This window comes from Panthera uncia (assembly GCF_023721935.1).
Source record: "Panthera uncia isolate 11264 chromosome A3 unlocalized genomic scaffold, Puncia_PCG_1.0 HiC_scaffold_11, whole genome shotgun sequence".
Lineage (NCBI taxonomy): Eukaryota > Metazoa > Chordata > Mammalia > Carnivora > Felidae > Panthera > Panthera uncia.
This window is the reverse complement of record NW_026057578.1, coordinates 82868400-82887032: the sequence shown is the minus strand read 5'-3', so window position 1 is coordinate 82887032 and position 18633 is coordinate 82868400. Positions and strand designations below refer to the sequence as shown.

The 18633-nt window shown below is 42.2% G+C and overlaps 1 long non-coding RNA gene across 5 annotated transcripts in view; it reads left to right on the top strand.

Annotated features, from left to right (window-relative positions):
• Window positions 1-18633, top strand: part of LOC125937043 (uncharacterized) — a 349554-nt gene that overhangs the window by 200917 nt on the left and 130004 nt on the right. Inside the window, exon 1 of one of the 5 annotated variants that reach the window (XR_007462229.1) lies at window positions 11183-11293. The exons of the other annotated variants lie outside the window; for them this stretch is intronic. This is a non-coding gene — a long non-coding RNA (uncharacterized LOC125937043). Of the gene's footprint in view, window positions 1-11182; window positions 11294-18633 lie in introns of those variants that run through there. 5 annotated transcript variants of the gene reach the window in all.

The following is an 18633-nucleotide window of genomic DNA, read 5'->3' as shown; positions in this document are numbered from 1 at the left end:
CCAGAATCAGGGAGTGTGGATGACTGGGTTGGAAAATGATGATTATTGAAACCAACTCCCAACTATTCATACCTCTAACCACCCCTGCTCACACACCCACTCAGCACCCTTGCTCATCACCTCAGTAAATAATCAGTATCTCTCATGAATAGCCAGAGATGTAGCTGGGAAGGAGAGGCCAAATCATGCGCCTTCTCTGTTTGTCTGGAGCAGTCATGTATGGGATCAGTTTTCAGACAGAGGGAGGCATATCTATCTCTTATCTGTTTTTCTGTATCTGTCTACCTACCTATGTACCTACCTACTTTTGAATTATACTCTTAAGGGGCTCATTTCAGAGGTTTTGATTTCCAGTTATTTCCTCCTGACCCACCAGTTTAGGCAATAAATTACAACAAGGAATCTTTAAAGTATATGTTTTAGTGCACTTTGAGGGAAAGGATAGAGAATTCACAATTGACCACTGATGGACAGGGCATCTTCCCCAGCAGGGGTAACAGCTTCTGATACTTCCTCCCCTTCGTATACACCTTGAAATGCCAGGAGATAGTATGCAAAGAAAATGGAGTCCTTTGGACAAATACTCCTACACTTCAAATTTGTTTTAACAAACATCCTAACCATATGAGAGAGAAAATACCTGAAATATTTGTTTATGACAGATAAACCTATGTGTATATATGTGTGTATGTGCATATATATGTATGCATTTACATAATAAATACATACAGCTACATATAGGTAACAGGCATGTATGGTCATGTTATATTTTTATTTGCTTAAAATATCTAAAACATTAACATGTTGATAATTTTCTAATTATAAAAATAATACATACTTTGAAAATATAGAATAACAATAGAAAAAAGTCATCCCTTCACCTGAAAGTAGCCACTGTAAAGATTTTTTTAAGTTTGTTTGAGAGAGCATGTGCATGTGCAAGTGTGGGGGAGGGGTAGAGAGAGAGAGAGAGAGGGAGGGAGGGAATCCCAAGTGGGCTCCATGCTGCCAGCACAGAGCCAGACCAGGGGCTCAGTCCCACCAACCATGAGATCATGACGAGCCGAAAGCAAGAGTCGGTCGATTAGCTGACTGAGCCACCTGGGTGCTTCGCCACTGTAAAGATTTTGAGATGTGCTTCAGTCTCTTCTAGGAGGAGGGAGGGGCAGAGAGAGAGAATCTTAAGCAGGCTCCACACTTGACTGAGCGACTTGACTGTCCCTCTCTTGTTTTTTAATCAAAGGAAAGCTTGTGCATAATTTAAAAACTCAAATAGTCATACAAAAAAGGCAGCGGATCCTTGCTCCAGGCCTATTGTCAAGTGAGGTTTCTCAGAGGAAATGGTTTTCAACTGTTTTGGCTGTCACTGCTGGTATTTATTACCATATTTATATATGATACTTCTTGTGCTATTTTAAAATTTTTTTTAATCTTTCTTTAGTTTTGAGAGAGAGAGAGTGCAAGCAGAGGAGGAACAGAAAGAGAGGGAGACACAGAATCTGAAGCAGGCTGTCAGCACAGAGCCCGATGGGGGCTTGAACCCACAAACTGCGAGTCCATGACCTAAGCTGAAGTCGGACGCTTAGCCAACTGAGCCGTCCAGGCACCCCTATGTGCTATTTTTGACTTACCAAATGTAGACATTACCTGTTGACTTCCTACTAATGTAACCATTTGGGTCTCTTATAGCCCCTCTGCCCTTTCACACACATTCACACACCTTCTCTCCAACCAGTACCTTTTATTGTAAATCAAGGTTTACATATAAATACTAAAATTCTGACTTCAACTCCAATACATGTGTGTAACGGTTTTCCCACACCAGACCAAAAAGATAATAGAGAAGTTCTGGGAGTCTAATTTCACCTATTAAAAAAGTTACCTTCTCTGTTCAGTGCTAAGACTCTTCCTTTCCTTTCTTAGCTCTGCAGAGCAAATTGACTTAATTCTGAGAAATTCTAAGGAGGAAAATGGGGTAGATCTGATGTGTGATGGTGATAGTCTAGGCAACTAGACCCCAAGATTCCTTCTTACCTGAGCAGTTTTCTGTTAAGAACTTCTTGTTTCTTCTGCGTTTCCATCAAGTATTAACTAATGAGACCATTTTGAATATAATCCATTTATCTTTTGGCTAGTTCTTTACCTCAGAGAAGTCCTTCCCAAGGAATAGAAGCTTGGTCAGTGCAAGGGAGCAATGCATTTGTTGATTAAAGGTAACACCACTTGGTCTTCACAAATCCTTACATCTTAGTTACTGGGTAATATGGATGTTCTTTCACTTGCTTACTTCTGTTTAATTAATCTCTATATCCTCAGTGCTAGGACATAATAGGTACTCAGTGAATGCTTAGTGAATTAATGCGTACATAAGTTATGTCCTGGAAAGGTAAATAAATTTGATAAATGAAATACTATTTTAAAAATGATCCATATCATAATTTCAACTTTGTTTTCTCTTCATCTCTGATTTCTTGTTATGTCAGAAATAGCTCCTGCTTCCCAAATATTCCTTGTGCTCCCCTGTGATTCTCAGCTTCTCTTGCTTTAACGTGAGGCCAGATGAGTAGTTCTATCCAGTAGGATATGAGCACCAGTGATGGGTGTCACTTCTTATCTGAGACAATTATGAGCTAGTGTTAATTCTTTCTGTCCTCTCTGTCCTGGTCTGGAGGAGGGGAAGGGGTGGCAGCTAAGAAGACTGAAAGGGTAGAATGGTCCTATAGAGACAGCTTGGTTCCTTGAGGCACTGGAGGAGAAACAAGAAGAAGAACTGCCTCACTTGCCTCCAATAGGGATGTAAGGGAGAAAAAAATCGTTGTGTTAACCATGGAGATTTCAGGGTTTCTTTGTCATTACAGTGGAGCCTAGTCAATCCTAACTAATAAATACTTCCCTTGGTTGTTTTATTCTTATGAGCCTGTCTGAAGGAGAATGTGACTAATACCTCTTTCTCAAACGTAAGAATGTACAGAATCCTAGAAAAAAAGGGAAAAAAAAGTCTCTTGGACCATTTTATTTAATAATTGTTTCAGGTAAGTACATACATGGAATTAAGGAAAAGCTCTTTATGCTTATAGGTTTTCTGTAACTCCAACATCAAAATTAAAAAAAAAAATCATGTAGATAAGCCAAGTCACTACAGTTTGTGATTGGTAGTATTTTGTTGAGATAAAATTGTGTGCATTTTGTTTAGTTGTTGAAAAATGCAATGTCAACTTTAATTCTATATTTTAGTCATTTCTCTATTTTGATGTCAGTGACTCTTAATGAAGAGAATCCTTGTTGCATAAAAATGATGTAGAAAATTGCTTTATAAACTTCAGGCCTTTGTTTGCTAGTTCAGGATAATTGGACCTTTCTTCTAGCCCAAACTCTACATGGAGCAGTCCGCAAAAGAACATTTCAGTGAGCTATCTCCTACTCTATTAGCTGTCTTACTCACTGGAAAGATGAGGAAAGATTAGTATTGCATTGTTAGTTAAACCTCCGTTAAGTGGATAAATAATCCAGTCATTACTTGAATTAGGACAGAGAAAGTATTTGTTATGCATTTGCTGCTGTTTACTGCTAATCAACATTTCTAAATGGTTTGGAGAGGTCAGGGTCCACCCATTGTCTCTCCTTACAGTGGGTTTGTCCTGATTGCCAGAGCAAATTTCTTCTTGAGTCAGGTGTACCTGACAACCTATCTTGCTAGTAAAAGAGAACAAAATCTTCAAATTCTCATGGATAGTTATTTTGGACCCTTGAGAATATGTCCAGGGAACTAAATGTTTATGAACCTCTAATTAGTACCATAGTTGAATTTGGGCTTTGGAACCAGACAAACCTAGATTCTAATCTTGAGTTAGTCTTACAACCTATTGAGCAAATTATTTACCCTGCCTGAGTCCCTGTTTATTTATTGTAACAGGGACATGATACCTATTACACGATATTGTGAAGATGAAGTGAGATATACATGCTTAGCACATGGCATATGATGTCATTCAATAAATGGAAGTATAATTACAACTCCTCTAGTTAATTAGTTTGGTTAATTTTCTTCCGAGTATATCTGGGTGGCTCAATCTCCTCTCCACTTTGTTTTCATACTCTCACATCCTCAGGTGGTTCCTAAGGCTTGAAGAAAAAGGAGATACTCATCTGCAGAGTATTAACCTTAAAAATGAACCTGCTGTGTTTCAGCACATAATCTCCTGGCCAGCTACATTAGTCTTTGGTAGATTGGTAGTACTGGAAATTACACGGAAATGTAAGACTGAAGAATATAGGCCCGTTGGGAGTCTGCTTTCTTCTTATTGAAGTACAGAAATGTGTATACTGTGGTTTTTTTTTCTCCCTTTTTTTGGAGGGCAAGTAGCTATCACTGTGGTGGTCTACACTTGACATTTTCCTGTTCTATCATTAGCATATTTTTGTTCCAGGGAGTTCTGAAGAGCAGTCTCTGGTTTATAAACTCTCAAGTTAGAATCTGTGGCTCTTCCTTAGTGGGCTCTAGCCTCTACTGGCACCATGGTGCTACTCTCATGAGAGTTGTCATTTAGAGTTGTCAGCATATCTGAATCTGGAAATGGGAAAGAGAAGGGAAGAAATCATGAGAAGCTCAATGTACCTTATGATCAGTGTCTAGTTTAGCCTCCCAGAAAGGTTACCCTGCGTAAGGGTAACCACTCTACTCCAAAGCATCAGATTATTACTTCAATTTCTTCATTTTACTTCAGGCAATTTTAGTTAGTTGAGTAGAGATTCCTGACGGCTAACCCATTTCATCTGCTAAAAGTGCCTCAGGTTTTGAGAATGTTGGAGCCTAATAAACATCCATGTCTCACTGAACAGTTTCTTTCAGATTTCTTTCCTCCAAACACCTAGCTTGGCTTCCTTATCTGAACAACTTGTTATTTTGAGTGATGGTAAAGAATCAGAAGAACTCCGAATCGTGGAGCGCTATGAGAGTTGAACAGACCTAGGCAGATTCCTGCATGAGGAACTGAGGGCAGCTTGAGGCCAGAGACCCCAGAGGAGAGGGGCACTAGTAAGGGTATAAAGAGAAGAGAGGCTGAAGATGTCAGAGACACGCTTTATCAACAGTAAACTCTCATTTATCATTTGCCTAAAGTAATTCCCAATACCAAGAAAGAGGGAGTGGGAAAGGTAGAAAGAGAAAAAATTCCTTTAGCTAATCTTTTTCTGGGTCTTCTTATATCTTGTCATAATCCCTTCTGAGAGGTGACTTTGAACGTTTTTGTATTGTCTCATCTGTAAAATGGGTCGAAAGTTCTGCTGTACATTTAATAGAAAGGCTATAAAGATGAAATGTGCATCTGCTTTCAAAAGAAAATGCTATACGAATGCGGAGAGTTAACCACCATTGGCTCTGGTGGCAGACAACGGGGAACACATGAAATTAGCTCATTCTCTCTTGCCACTTGCGAAGAATTCTAGGAAGTGCATAGTTAGTTGCTATGACTGGAGGAGGAACTGATTTCTTTCTGCTCAGTCCCCTTTTACCCGTGAAGTGAAAATCTTTTTATGGACAGCCATTTTAAGAAATTAAAAAAAATTTTTTTGGACAGTGATTTTTATGGTTCCCTTCAAGGAGTGAAGAATAGAGGTGAATCTTTGATGCCATTTTTCCCTTTGATTTTTTTTTTTCCTTGGAAAAGGGGTAAATTTTGAGTCCCTGAGTTTTTCCTAGGTCTTACTTAGCACATGGGTGTAGCTCTTGAGCAAATTCAGCTTGCTCTGTTGTGTCTTGAAACCCTTTTTGAGCTGAGCCAAGGAGCACCTTGGGCACAGCACAGTGTCTCACCTGCAGATGGAAATGGACACAGGATCATGCATTGCTGTAGACTATAGTATGGGACCCGGTGGGGGAGTCTGAGTTCTATTCTTGCCTCTATCATTGCTGGCTGTGTGATCTCTGGCATCTTCTCCCCTACTTGCCTCAGTTTCTTCATCTGCAAATGGGGAATAACGCCTGTGCCTTTGTCAGACAGTTGTGGGGATTAAATGAGGTGACAGAATTTCTTCATTTTACTTCAGGCAATTTTAGTTAGTTGAATAGAAATTCATGACGGCTAACCCATTTCATCTTCTAAAAAGTGCTCCAACTTTTGAGAATGTTTGAGGCCAATAAACATCCATGTCTCACTGAACAAAGGATGTTAACAAAGTGACTCAGACATAGTGAACACCAATATTGTTAGCTGTTGTGAGTGTCTAAAGATCCTTAACTTTTTGGCTAAGAGATGCTATGCTAAAGATTTAGGATCCCCTGCAAAATAAAAATCAACTTGAAGCTATATAAAGCACTATTGACAGTAAATACTTTAGGACAATGGGGAAACAGGATTTGACAAACAAAACTGATTTTGTGCTGGCTTCAGAAATTTGCCCACTAAAAAATGGTGACAGACATAAGAGGCCAAGCTCTTGTACTGGCAGCTATGTACCTGCTTGACTTTCGGGGGGAGTATGGGATATATTTTCTACTGAAGTGCTGAAATATGAGGGGGAGAGAAAAATCCCATTAAGTCTAGATACTTCCCATTTTATGGGTTAAGACAAAAGAGTGGATGGGATGTCAACATCAAAGTATACCAAGGGAGTAGACTCAGACTGTAAAGGATTTAGTACTTTCAAATGATTTCCATGTCCAGTGATACTTGAAGTGTTTTTAACACAATTCCATGGTATCTATGCAGAAAGATGCCATTTTAAAATAATGACTGTGAAAAGTTATTTGTCAAAACTCAAGTAACTAAAGCAAACACTTTTCTGTGCTTGACATTTATTTGGCTAATTTTCATGTATCTGTACAGTTTAATAAAGTCAGCTGTAACCTCATCCATTATATAAACTCAGAACATATTTTATCCACTTATCTCAGACCCTGTTATCTGATATTAGTGCGAAAGGAAGGAGTTTATTCTCTTTTCCTTGGTACTGTTTCTATGATCAGAACTCTCCTTTAAATGTGGCTGGATTTAGGCTTTCACTGTACGTCCCAAGTGGGTTCACCACTGTTAATGAAGGGAAGGGGTTCTAGTGATTCTCTTTATTGCCAGATGCTTCCTTACTAGTGCTGGAGAAGGAAACATGGAGATCCATTCTAGAATGTGACTTCTCTCAGAACCCCCTTTCTGTTTCTCTTTTACTAGGTAAGGTAGATATGGTTGCAGAACTTTCTTAGATTGTACAGAGATTTGTTCCTTCTTTCTCAGGATTGTTTTCCTTTCTTCTTCTAACCAAGCCTTATAACAACCCCAGGAATTCTGGGACCTGATTTTCCTTAGATCATATTAGAGTAGGGCTCTTTTCCTCATCCTCACATTTACCATAGAGACCTCTTCTCCATTCTCTTGAAGCAGGGAATATAAGGGTGAACACTTTGGGTTTCTCCCACTCTACTTGCTTCTTTCCAAGTGTTGGAGTAGTTAACTGGGTTGCTGGGAGGCTGACATCCATGGGACAATATTTAAGTCAGTTATTAGTATGGAATGGTGCCTCTGCCAACATCCAGAGCAGATGGGCTTATGCACTTCCAGTCTCCATGGGGTCAAAGACTTAACAAGTCCTCTACTCTCTCCTTGCCCTGGCATCTCTACCTAGTACTGGGCCATGTGTTAGGATGGGTTCTCTAGACTCCCATCTTCTTATTGACAAGTCTCAAGGATTAGATAAGAGAAGGAAGTTGGAGAAGGTTAGAGTTGGAGAAAGAAGCTTCTACTTTACTCCCAAGTGTAAGCTGTGCCCTTGTGCCCAGCTTTATCATAGAGCCCAGTCTTTGGGTATGATTGAGTATTTGTTTGTATATTAATAAAACCAATGCTTTGACACTCCTTACTCTCATGATTCTTGGGTAGATTGGCTCAACTTGTCAGAACCCAGGATGACAAATTGAGACTTAGGTCACAACCCCAACTCCTCCTACAAGATACAAACCCAGGGGCACCTGGGTGGCTCAGTTGGTTAAGTGCCGACTTCGGCTGAGGTCATGATCTCACAGTTCATGGGTTCAAGCCCTGCATCAGGCTCTGTGCTGACATGTCGGTGCCTGGAGCCTGCTTTGGATGCTGTGTCTCCCTCTCTCTCTGCCCCTCCCCTGCCCATGCTCTGTCTCTCTCTCTCTCAAAAATGAATAAACATTAAAAAAAATGGAAAAATAAAAGATAGAAACCCAGTAGTATCATTTCCATTCCCTCAGCTGTTCCAGCCTCCAACCAGGTGGGACCTTGTCCCTCCTTTTCTCTGCCCAGGTTGGCTTTGTATAAAAGCTTTGTTTTTGTTCCAAGAGAATGGCCTTGGCAATTCCCATCCCACTCTTCTAAACTTGAGTTGGAGCTATGGCTTAGGTTCTGAGCAATGTGGTTGACTAGAAAAGGAGGGAAATAATAGTTTCTGGAGAAGTGACTTCACCAGAGGCCTGTTGCAAAAAAGGAAAGATACTTGTACTCACTCTGGAAAGTGGGGTTTTTTATCTAAAAATCTGGTGCTGCCATGAGTAGCGTGGAGCTGACCCGACGGTCACTCAGCGATATAAATTTCACTTGAGAAAGAAGGAAAGGAAACGGTGATGATGCTGTTGAAGGAGAGGGGTATAAGGCTTTCCCATGGATTTTTCTTAGGGCCCCCACTTGAGGTACTGCAGATACTGAAGGGAAATGACAATGGAGACTCTCAATAGCAACAAAGGTACATTGCTGACAGGTGCCCAGGTACATTGAAGCCATTTGGGAGCCACGTCCCATTGGCTTGGATATAGAAGAAAATGGCTTCTATTGAAGAGACACCCTACCTTTCCCAGAGGGAGACAAGTGGATACTAGGGGCCACAGGGACAAGGAGCTGAGCTCTGGGATACAGAGCTTACTGTCACCTCACATAAGGTCTCTCCATTTAGGGGAGTGTGGTTCAAGACCAGTCCTATGATAGCTGAGCAGATACCGGTGGGAAATGCAATAGGATCAGAAGGCATGTGGTCCAGTACGAGTAAAAGCAAAGCTTCTTCTGAGTGTAACTTTGAATGCTAAGGAGGAGGGCGGCTCAGGTGAGAGACATATGTATTTAAATTCTGTAAGGTTATAAGATCTGAAGTGAATGTCCTGGGAGAACAGTGTGAAATGACTGTTGAGTCCAAACCAGGGCTATTTTTTATTAAATATTAATGCCACACATTTCTGCAGGGTTCATAGAACAGATGTTAGGCCTGACATTGTGGCGATTTAATTGACTAAGAATATTTCCTGTCATTTTTATCAATGTCTGGCTTTCCAATGTCTGTGAAATCTGAAAATATAAAACACAGGAAGAGATAATTAATACTCCGTTTCCATCCGTGGTTACCTGAATATTGCCCCCTGGAGAAGTTGTAGCTTTCTCCTGAGTATTTTTCTTGGAGGCAGAGACAGGCTGAGCTGACCTAGTCTCCCTGCAAATTGTTCCACTGGGCCTGTAGCTGGAGAACAGCCCACTCTGTAAGCGCAATTCTTTCTTTCCTGTTGGTTTTAAGAAAATAAGCAACTTCTAAATAAGCTTTGCTTTCGTGGCAAAAACTCCTTGGGGTTCCGATTTTTCCCTTTCTTTCTAAATCCTCCCCCCCCCCCCACTTTCCCAAGTCCTTTTGCTCAACATCTTCCTAGATTTAAAACAACAACAATAAAAGGCTCTTTGACAGCGAAATCTTTGCGGAGGGACCTTTCTAAGTAGAATCCAAGGAAGTGGATAGGACTTATTTTGAGCAAATTCGCAGTGACATAAAATGTGGCTTATGGTGATTTAGCATCAGGAAATATTTGCTAAGTAGAGAGCTCAGGAAAGAACAATTCTAAAGTGATTCTTGGTCAGGTGCAGCTTATAATGGGCCTATTCATAGGGAAAAAAAGCCCTAGGTCCCTTCCTCACAAAAATTACATTATTTACATGGAAAAACTGTGGTCACACATTTGCCCTGTAAGGAAGGCCATGTTGCTTTACATTTATTAAATGATTTTGGCCCGCCATGCTGAAGTTTCTGTTACAACCTCAAGGGAGAGCAGCTCATGGTAAGAGAGGGAGAAAGGAGAAGATGTGTTGTTCTCAGCCCTGGACATTAAATCATTGCAGTAGTGATTTTAGAGGAAATGAGGCAAAATTGGGCTAAATGAAAACCTGCTGGTGTGGCCTGGGAATTACCCCTAGCAGCTCAGGGAAGGCCTAAACACTGTACCGTCTGTACCTGTGGGTCTGAGCTGTTGCCCTCTGCCCAGGGATTTTGCTCTCCACCTTAAAGGTGCAGGCTTGGCCCACCTGTCTGCTTCTAAAACACCCTTGTGCTCTTGTTGTCAAAGCGAGTTGGCATGTGTCATTAGCTGAGGGGAATTAAATCCTGAGCTGTAGAAGTGTAAGGCACTTTTTGAAGGTAGTTTTTAGGATGCAGAGAGAAGTGACACTGGTGTGAGAGGGAAGCCAGAGTCTACCCTGCCGTCTAATGTGATACGAGAGGAGATGACATGGGGGTCCTTGGTGGAGACTCACTGCAGCGTGTTATAGAATATGCTTTAAGGAAACAAGACCAGGCCCCTCTGTGTGTTATAATTTAAGGGGCACGTGCATCTGAGCCCGTAAGTCCACTCTTAAAGCTAGTCTTTGAGGGGAAGGCTTGATTTCTGAAGGACCCTTGGTAAAATACAAATGTGCTATCTTGGCTGCGACACCAATGAGTTGGTGAACCCACAGCATAGATTAGTTAGTGGTTTGGGATGTCGAGAATAGGTTCCTGCAGTGAGAGGACATAAAATTGGTAAATTTTGAAGGGAGGAGGGGGGATGGGGGAGTCCTAGGCATAGATCTTCCCTCTATGGGGTGCCACACAGTCATGTCCAGGTTGAAGGTACAGCAGGAGGACACTGAGTACTTGGAATCTCCATGAAGAATGCTAACGAAAGGAGGATAAGAAGGGTCTGAGACACATCTTGCTCTCTTTCCCAGGGCCTGTCTTGGATGGCTCATGTTTTTTCCTACCCAGACAAGTATCACCACATACAGTCCTTTCTTAAAGGATGCTAAGCATTCTGTTTTCCTACACCTGTTCTTTGGTTAAAAAAATGGGGACCCCAAGCCTAAGCCCCACAGTCGTAAGGGACATTTATGACATAGGAAGACTGAGACATTCTCCAAGGCCAACACTGAGCATCAGACCCTGCTTTCGCTGCTGAATTTCCAGCACCGAAGCTAGAAGGCGGAAATAGCAGGCCTGGGTGAAAAGTTAGGTGATGTTTATAGCCATGGAACCAAAATACAGGAGGAGGCAGGTGGGTGAAATTTGCCTAGGTTGCCTCCATGTGTATAAATCATGAGCTTTTAGTTCGTTTAGGGGAAAAATCAAGCATTCCTGAAACAGACCCATTTCCCCCCAGCTTTTTTAATGTGCCTTTTCCTGGATTTTGCTTTCAAATCTGCATGAATTATTTTTCTTCTATTAAATATTAATGTGCCTTTCTAAGTAGAAAAAGGGGGCAAATTAGGTCTGGTACGCATGTTCCCTGCTACTATTTACTGCTGCTGGGGGATTGCAGCAAATGGCAGCTCCCAGCACATTATTAAATCAGGCCTGCACTGAGCCCAGATGTTACACCGGAGCCGGTGCAGTAGATACAGGTTAAAACCAAACAGCAGCAGGTGCCAGGTTCTCTCTGGTGGGGCTTGCCTTCCCACATCCTTCTCCCTTCCCCCCCCCCCCCCCCCGCCCCCAGTCCTGTGTGTGCCCTTTGGCAAATTCGCCATCAACTGGGTGCAGCTCGCTCTTCCTGGAGCAGTAATTGTGTAAAGGGGATTTATTTTTTTAAGCCTGTTATTTTTTCCCCAATGACTCTTTCTACTTGATTAGTTCAGGATCAATATGTCTGGTAGGCAGAACGTGACGGGGAGGGTGATTTATCAGTGTCAGGGGTGGCTCTGGGCTTTGTTCATGTGGCTCTCCTCTTCATAGTGACTTCCCCCTCACACCGACACACATGTGCGCGCGTGTGTGTACGCGTGCACACACACACACACACACACACACACACACCACCACCACCAACAACAACAACAACACATCCTTCTCTCTGCTCTTCTCCTTATCTAAATTCTACTCATATTTGTGACCAAGATGAATTTGGCCTTCTTGCTGAAGGCCATCCTATGGTGTCTAGTTTGTGACCTCCAATGAAACTGTGATGTTTCAGATGATGATTGTTACATGGTATGGGTTATGGTTCCCCAATAGTCTGCAAGCTTCCTGAGGGAAGGAATTATATCTCAAAAATATGAAGTGTGTAAAGAGCACAGGATTTGCGGTCAGGATCCTGAATTCTGACTGTGCAACCTTGGCAAATTTTTTAACGTGTAGGATACAGTTTTACTATCATCACCTACCTTCCTCCTCCTCATCATTTCTGAGACTCAGATCATTGTTTCTCAAATTGTAACATGCATATGGGTTTCCTAGGATCTGGAGTGGGCCTGAGATCCTGTGTGTCTAATGGGCTCCCAGGTAATGTCGATGATACTTGTCTGCTTGTCACACTTTGAGAAGCAAGGTCTCAAAGTGAATCCTAAGTGAGATAATATATGTGAAAGTGTCTGGTAAACTCAAAGACCCTGCCTATATCATTGCTAAACCTTAAGTGATCCTTGTCTCTTATTTTTTATCCCCATTTCAAATTCATCGGCAAATCCCACTGGTGCTGCCACAGAAGGCATCCTGAATGCAGCCATTTATGAGCCCCTCTATCACTTCCAACCTCAGCTAAGCCACCTTCACATCTCTTGCTTGGAGATTATTGTAGTAGCTTCCTAACTGGTCTTCTTGCTTCTACTCCTGTCCCTTTCCCACCCTCTTCTGGATCCCTATAGTATTTTCTGCATCCAGCAGCCATGTGATCCTTTTATAGTATAAATCAGATCCTAAAACTCTCCTCTCCCAAACTCTTCAGTGGCCTATGAGGGCTTGGTCAGTATGGCCCCAACTGTTATTTGCAGCTGCCTTCCTTCACCTCCTTGCCTCTCACACTTTTTCCCTCTGCAAGAACCTGGCTTACTCAGTAATTTTATCCAGCCCAGTTCTCAACTTCCCTTTCTGTAGTAGCAATCCCATCATTATTTACCCCCTGGCCTGGATTTATTATGTTTTCCATCACACCTACTACTACCTAACATTCCATCATGTATTTATGTGTCATCCGTGGTCTGTCTCACTGATGCAGAATAAGCTTGTGGGGACAGAGGGTGGTCTGGCTCGTTCTGCTCTGTATCTTCAGCATTTGGAGCAGTGCACGGCACATAGTAGGCCCTTAGATATTTGCTGGATGAAAGGGTGAATGAATTATTCTTACTTAATTGAATTGCTATCTATCCCATGCCTGACAGAGTGACTACTTCATAAGCATTTGCTGAGGCAATCATCGTTGCGGTTTTTTAAACGGACGGTCCCTGGATGTCTGTCAGTGGGACAGTTACTCATGTTTATTGTGGGTCAAGTACACCAGTACATGATTGATCTTCATGATTGAAAAATGTAGACCTTTGAACAGGAAGTAGAAGCAAATGTCTGAATTCTGAGAAGCAAAATTGTGAGAGTTGAGATGAGTTACAGGTATCTTGGCCCCTCAGGACTGCTGATCTTTGCTTAATCGCTTCTTAGCCAAAATGATGCTACACACACACACACACACACACACACACACACACACCTCAAAACCAGCCAGCCAAACCACACCAAAACTAAACCACAACAATAATGGAACTAAGTCCTAAAAGGAAAAGGACAAATTGAGAATCTGGGTTTCTGATCAAGTAAAAACGCTGTGTAAATGGGTGCACACAGGGGAGGACTTCTCAAGTTGGATAATGGAATCTCTCTTTACTTCAGTTCATCTAAAATAGCACATTAATAAACTGAACCAAATGTGGTGCTACAGCTGGTTTTATTGGTCATTAACATTTACAGAACCACGTGAAGTCATGTTTTCCAATTTCGAGATTAAAAGATTTAGCTGGCCTAATTATCGGCCTCTAAATGGGGACTGCATCAGAGTGCAGCCAGCAGAAGGGTTGTCTTTGCCTTCCAGGATGCCTTTGCCTTCGCCTTCATGGTACAGGTGATTGAAGACAAACGTGTTCAGTGATCCTTGGCTGGATTTGACCCTACAGAAGGGTGGCTACTGGCAGCTTCCTGGCCTGCCAGTGCATTGTCTACAGTTTAAAGGTGCTGTATTTTGGGTTCAGGAGGCTACCTTGTACACACAAGCAAATGGCATCCATCCTTGAAACCTGAGTTATTGCTCGGGTTCTCATTGGTTTTCTGTCTTCTGTTCAGTGAGGCCAAGCCATTAATTGTGTGATTAAGTGTGATTAAAACCTCTACCTGAATGAGATTTTTGGTAAATGAATTAACTCATCAGAAATAGTGCTTGCCAGACCACGTGTCTTGATTTTTGGTTCAAGAAATACGGCAGGCTTGAGGCAAAGGCAGGGGAGGAAAGTAAGTGTGAGAAAGGAGGTGGGGGGGTGCACAAAGAAGAAAATCAACCAGCATTTTATTGAAACCTTTCCCTCACCTCCCTGCCCTGTGCAGGACACTGAGATAAGTGCTCTGGGGAGACCACGGCAGAAACACACACAGAGACAGCCATAGACTCAGTTTTTGTGGCAGGGTGTGCACTGTTTGGCCCCGTGCCAAGGACAGTGACTCTCTTGGTGAGGATTTGCACCCAGGGCCTCACAGGGATATACTGTTGATGGGACTGACTCCATCAGTGTTATTTCTCCCTCCTGCCCACCCTGGACCACTTGCACATGCCCAGCATGGGAAGCCATCAGGGAGGCAGTTGCCCAGAGGGAAATGTGACTGCCAAGGTACAGTTTTTCCTGAGGCCATGAAGATAGTTTCTGGTTGTTGTAGCTTTACTTGTTTTCTGCTCTCCAGGCACATTCTAGAGAGTGCTTCTGGACTCTGGGGGGGGGGGGGGGGGGGGGTGGGGGGGGGTGTACTTACTCTGCACTGTGAGCACCTAGTTTTGCTGAATGAGTCTGACCAATCTCCAATCTGGGTTAGAATTTTCTTTTAATTAGGACTCAAGGAGCAGGGCAGGCTAGGGGAAGGGGTTGAGATCTGAGTGACATCTGGTTTGGCAAATGAGAGACTGGCTGAGTCTTTTGTTCTCTTTGGGCCGAGCTTCCTAATGCGCAAAATGAGGACAGTTGGCCCATCAAATGACCTCACATTCTATGCTTTAATAGCAACAGTGGGTGGCCATGGGTGGTCCTGAGTGTAGGATGGCTGTGACCATCTCTATCTGTAGTAAGAAATCTGGCAGCATTATTGAAGGTGGATGGAAGGAGGGAGAGACTGAAGACAGGAAGAACATTTAAGGAATGCTTACATAGTTCCAGATCACGGTTTTAGTTTCTACTGCTTCTGACTTTTTTTTCAGTGTCTCCAGACCAGTGTCCTCCTGATCACTGATCCTTGCTTTTTAATTCCTGTTGGTTATGGGTTGAATTCTGCCCCTCCATACACACCACCTTCCCTTCAAAAAAGATATGTTGTAATCCTGAGCTCCGTACCTCAGGATGTGAGGCAGTACATTTCTGCCATTTAAGGTACTCAGTTGGTGGTGCTTTGTTATAGCGGCCCTAGCAAACTGATACAATATCTTTCTGCTCATCTGGTTTCATACCATTGGCAAGCCGTGACCACCAGCACACTGATTTCTTCTCAGTCTCCCCCAATGTGTTAGTCCTTGTATTGTAAAACTTAGACTGTGCTTTCTACCTTGCTCTTTCTTGGGTCTATCCCTGTATTTTGCACGTAACTCTCCACTTAGTGGTTGATGTGTGTGACGTGGGGAGGTAAACGTGGTGGCCCTACAAGTGAGCGGCTTTATCCACCTCTGGGCTTTCCTGTTATGCCCATACTCTGCTGCCACCTATGGTCTCTTGGGGTCTAAGTCCCCCACCATGTTTTGAACTTCTCATTAACATGTGAAGCTGAATCAGAAGGCTGAAGGCCTGTGACTTGAAGTTCCTTTCTTTACTTTTCAGATTTGTTTGCATATAATTACAGCATTCTTGATCCTGTTCCCAAACCATCCCAAATGCATTTACTCCAAGGTATGGCTCTGAAGTTGGAGATCAAGTTATAATCCAGTGACACATAACTGAAATAATGTGACAACTCTGAACAATACTAAATTCTCAAATGTCTAAAGTAAACACAAAAATGTAAGAGGCCGAAGGGGCTATATGATCTATTAAAAACCTAGTTTCCTTATGGTCAATTTCTCTTGTGGTATTCCAATATCAGCTTTCTCTTTAAATTTCTTTTTTAACATGGGCACTGGAATTTTATCATAAGTATAAGATATATTGCTTTGATCATTTCTGGCCTATCTTGTTTTACTAAAAGAAGCCAAAAGAGACACACTTTGCCATCAATCAACAGACATGCATTGACCTTGTGCTGGGTCCCACAAGCTCTCTGCTGGAAATGTAAACATGGTCTCTGTCCTAAGTGAGTTGGGGAGATAAGGCACTCACATTCCAAGTACTTAGAGGACAATTAAATGCTAAATAGTGTTGAACTGGCCTCAGTGCAGTAGGAGTCTGATTTCATGGAGTGGTTGGGAGAGGTTTCCTGCCTGGATAACATGTAAATTTAGTTTGTTGCTGAAAAGGTCAAGATATTCTGCTTTCCCTTTCACCTCAAAAATTTCCCTCTACCTGCCTGTATTATTGGTTGTTTGATTATAAATCAGACTCCAAATAAGAAACACAAAATGGCCTGAGGTGGGAGCTGTTGGGAGAAGCTGTCACCCTTGATGCAGTAGTGGACACCTTATTCATCTGAGACAGATAACACTTAGAAATCATAAAAATAACAGTCTCCTATTAGTCTAGGCTGTCTCTTAAGATTCTGTTTCCTACACTTTACTTACCAGAAGATCCACAATTTTCTAAGATACACATAAAGTTTAAACGAGGCCACTGGGAGTTCCTTTCCCATTTTCCTGGTGGGGGAGATGGGAGACCTGTTCCCAGCTTGGAATTTGCACAGATGTGTTTCCAATAAAACGCAATTAGGCCTCATGTCTCCATTGTCCCCTTCCCATTCGCTGTGAGGTGGTGCAGATGAAGTGTCAGCTCACACGCAGGATAATAAAGCCATCGCTTGCTTCTCCTCTTCGCTTAGTTTCCTTTACAAAAGTGCAGATTTAATTTGAAGTTTGGAGAAGAGAGGAAGAAAAGCAACTTTCCAAAACATGAGACAACAGTTCTTTCTAATAGGAACCACATTTTCCCTCTAAATTATGGTACCTGAGGGTCCCTGTGCAAGGGTTGAGAGGTGATGAAGGTAGGCTTGGGGAGGGTTTGGGGAGCTGTGGTTGATATTTTGGCCCATCTGGGCTTGCATCTCTTGGGTTTCTTGGGATTCATGGAATACATCTGACCAGAGTGAAATGTGAGAAACCCTTTAGAGAAGTGACTGTGGAAATAAATAGCAATGAATATTTATATGTCTAGACCAGAGGTCAGACCTCTTTTTAGTTTTCCAGGCCATTAGTGGGGTTAAATAAGGTCTACAGGGACCATAGGTTCCACTGGCAGGGTTAAAATCTAGGTCATAGGGGAAGGAACAAAGTAGAGGGGCTGAAGGGAAGAGGTAAAGACTTAAGAAAGAAAAGGGAATATAGGGAAAAAGTGTCCACAAGGGATGAAACAAGTAGTTGTAACCAGCAATAACTCTGACTCTACTTTAGGTTCAATCATTATCTTTGGCTTAACTCAGCATTCTCATATTTTTTTAATATGATTTTTAAAAGACGGTTAGATTTTTCCTATACTTTCTTTATTCTCAAAGAATAAAGAGTGGAAGATAGTAGTCACTAGTGGGAGGGGAATCAGAGTTGATAAAGCCTGGGGAGCTCTCCTTGCAGGTGGGAACTCTCTTGAGTCATGGGGCCAGGGTGATATAATGGAGCCAGGGGTGATATAATAGTAACTGGCACAGAGACTAACTAGTGAAACCTTCAATATTGCCCCTCTCCTACCCCATTCCCTTTGCTGCCCCCTTCTTCCTAAAATGGAGTCACGTTTGTTGGCCATCATGACACTGGAGGGGAAAATGGTTTCTGCCTTTCCAGGAATAACTCAAATCTTGTTTGGAAATATTTGGAACATGTTGGACAATTAATCAGAGTAATTTTCTTCCAAAGAGAAAGCAGAAAGATTTGGAGTGAGATTATTTGAATAGTGTTAGAAAAAACTATCCAAGAAAATGTCCTTTAATACAGATTTTAGTTTTATATGGTGCAAAGATTTTCCCTTACAAGAAAAGATTGGGAGATAGAAGGCTTTTGTTTGTTTGTTTTTGGTCCTTGTTCTTGTTTGTTTGTTTCAAGTTTTTATTTTTTAAGTCCAGAATCAGTTCCTTCAACCAACCATCCATCTGTCCACCCATCTGTCCATCCATCTATCCATCTACCTATCCATCCACCCATCTACCCATGCATCCACCAGCAAACGTTTTTAGGGAGTCTGCTTTGTGCCAGGAACAGAGCTAGGCACTGTGGATAGAGAGATGAATGAGAAATGATTCCTGCCCTTGGGG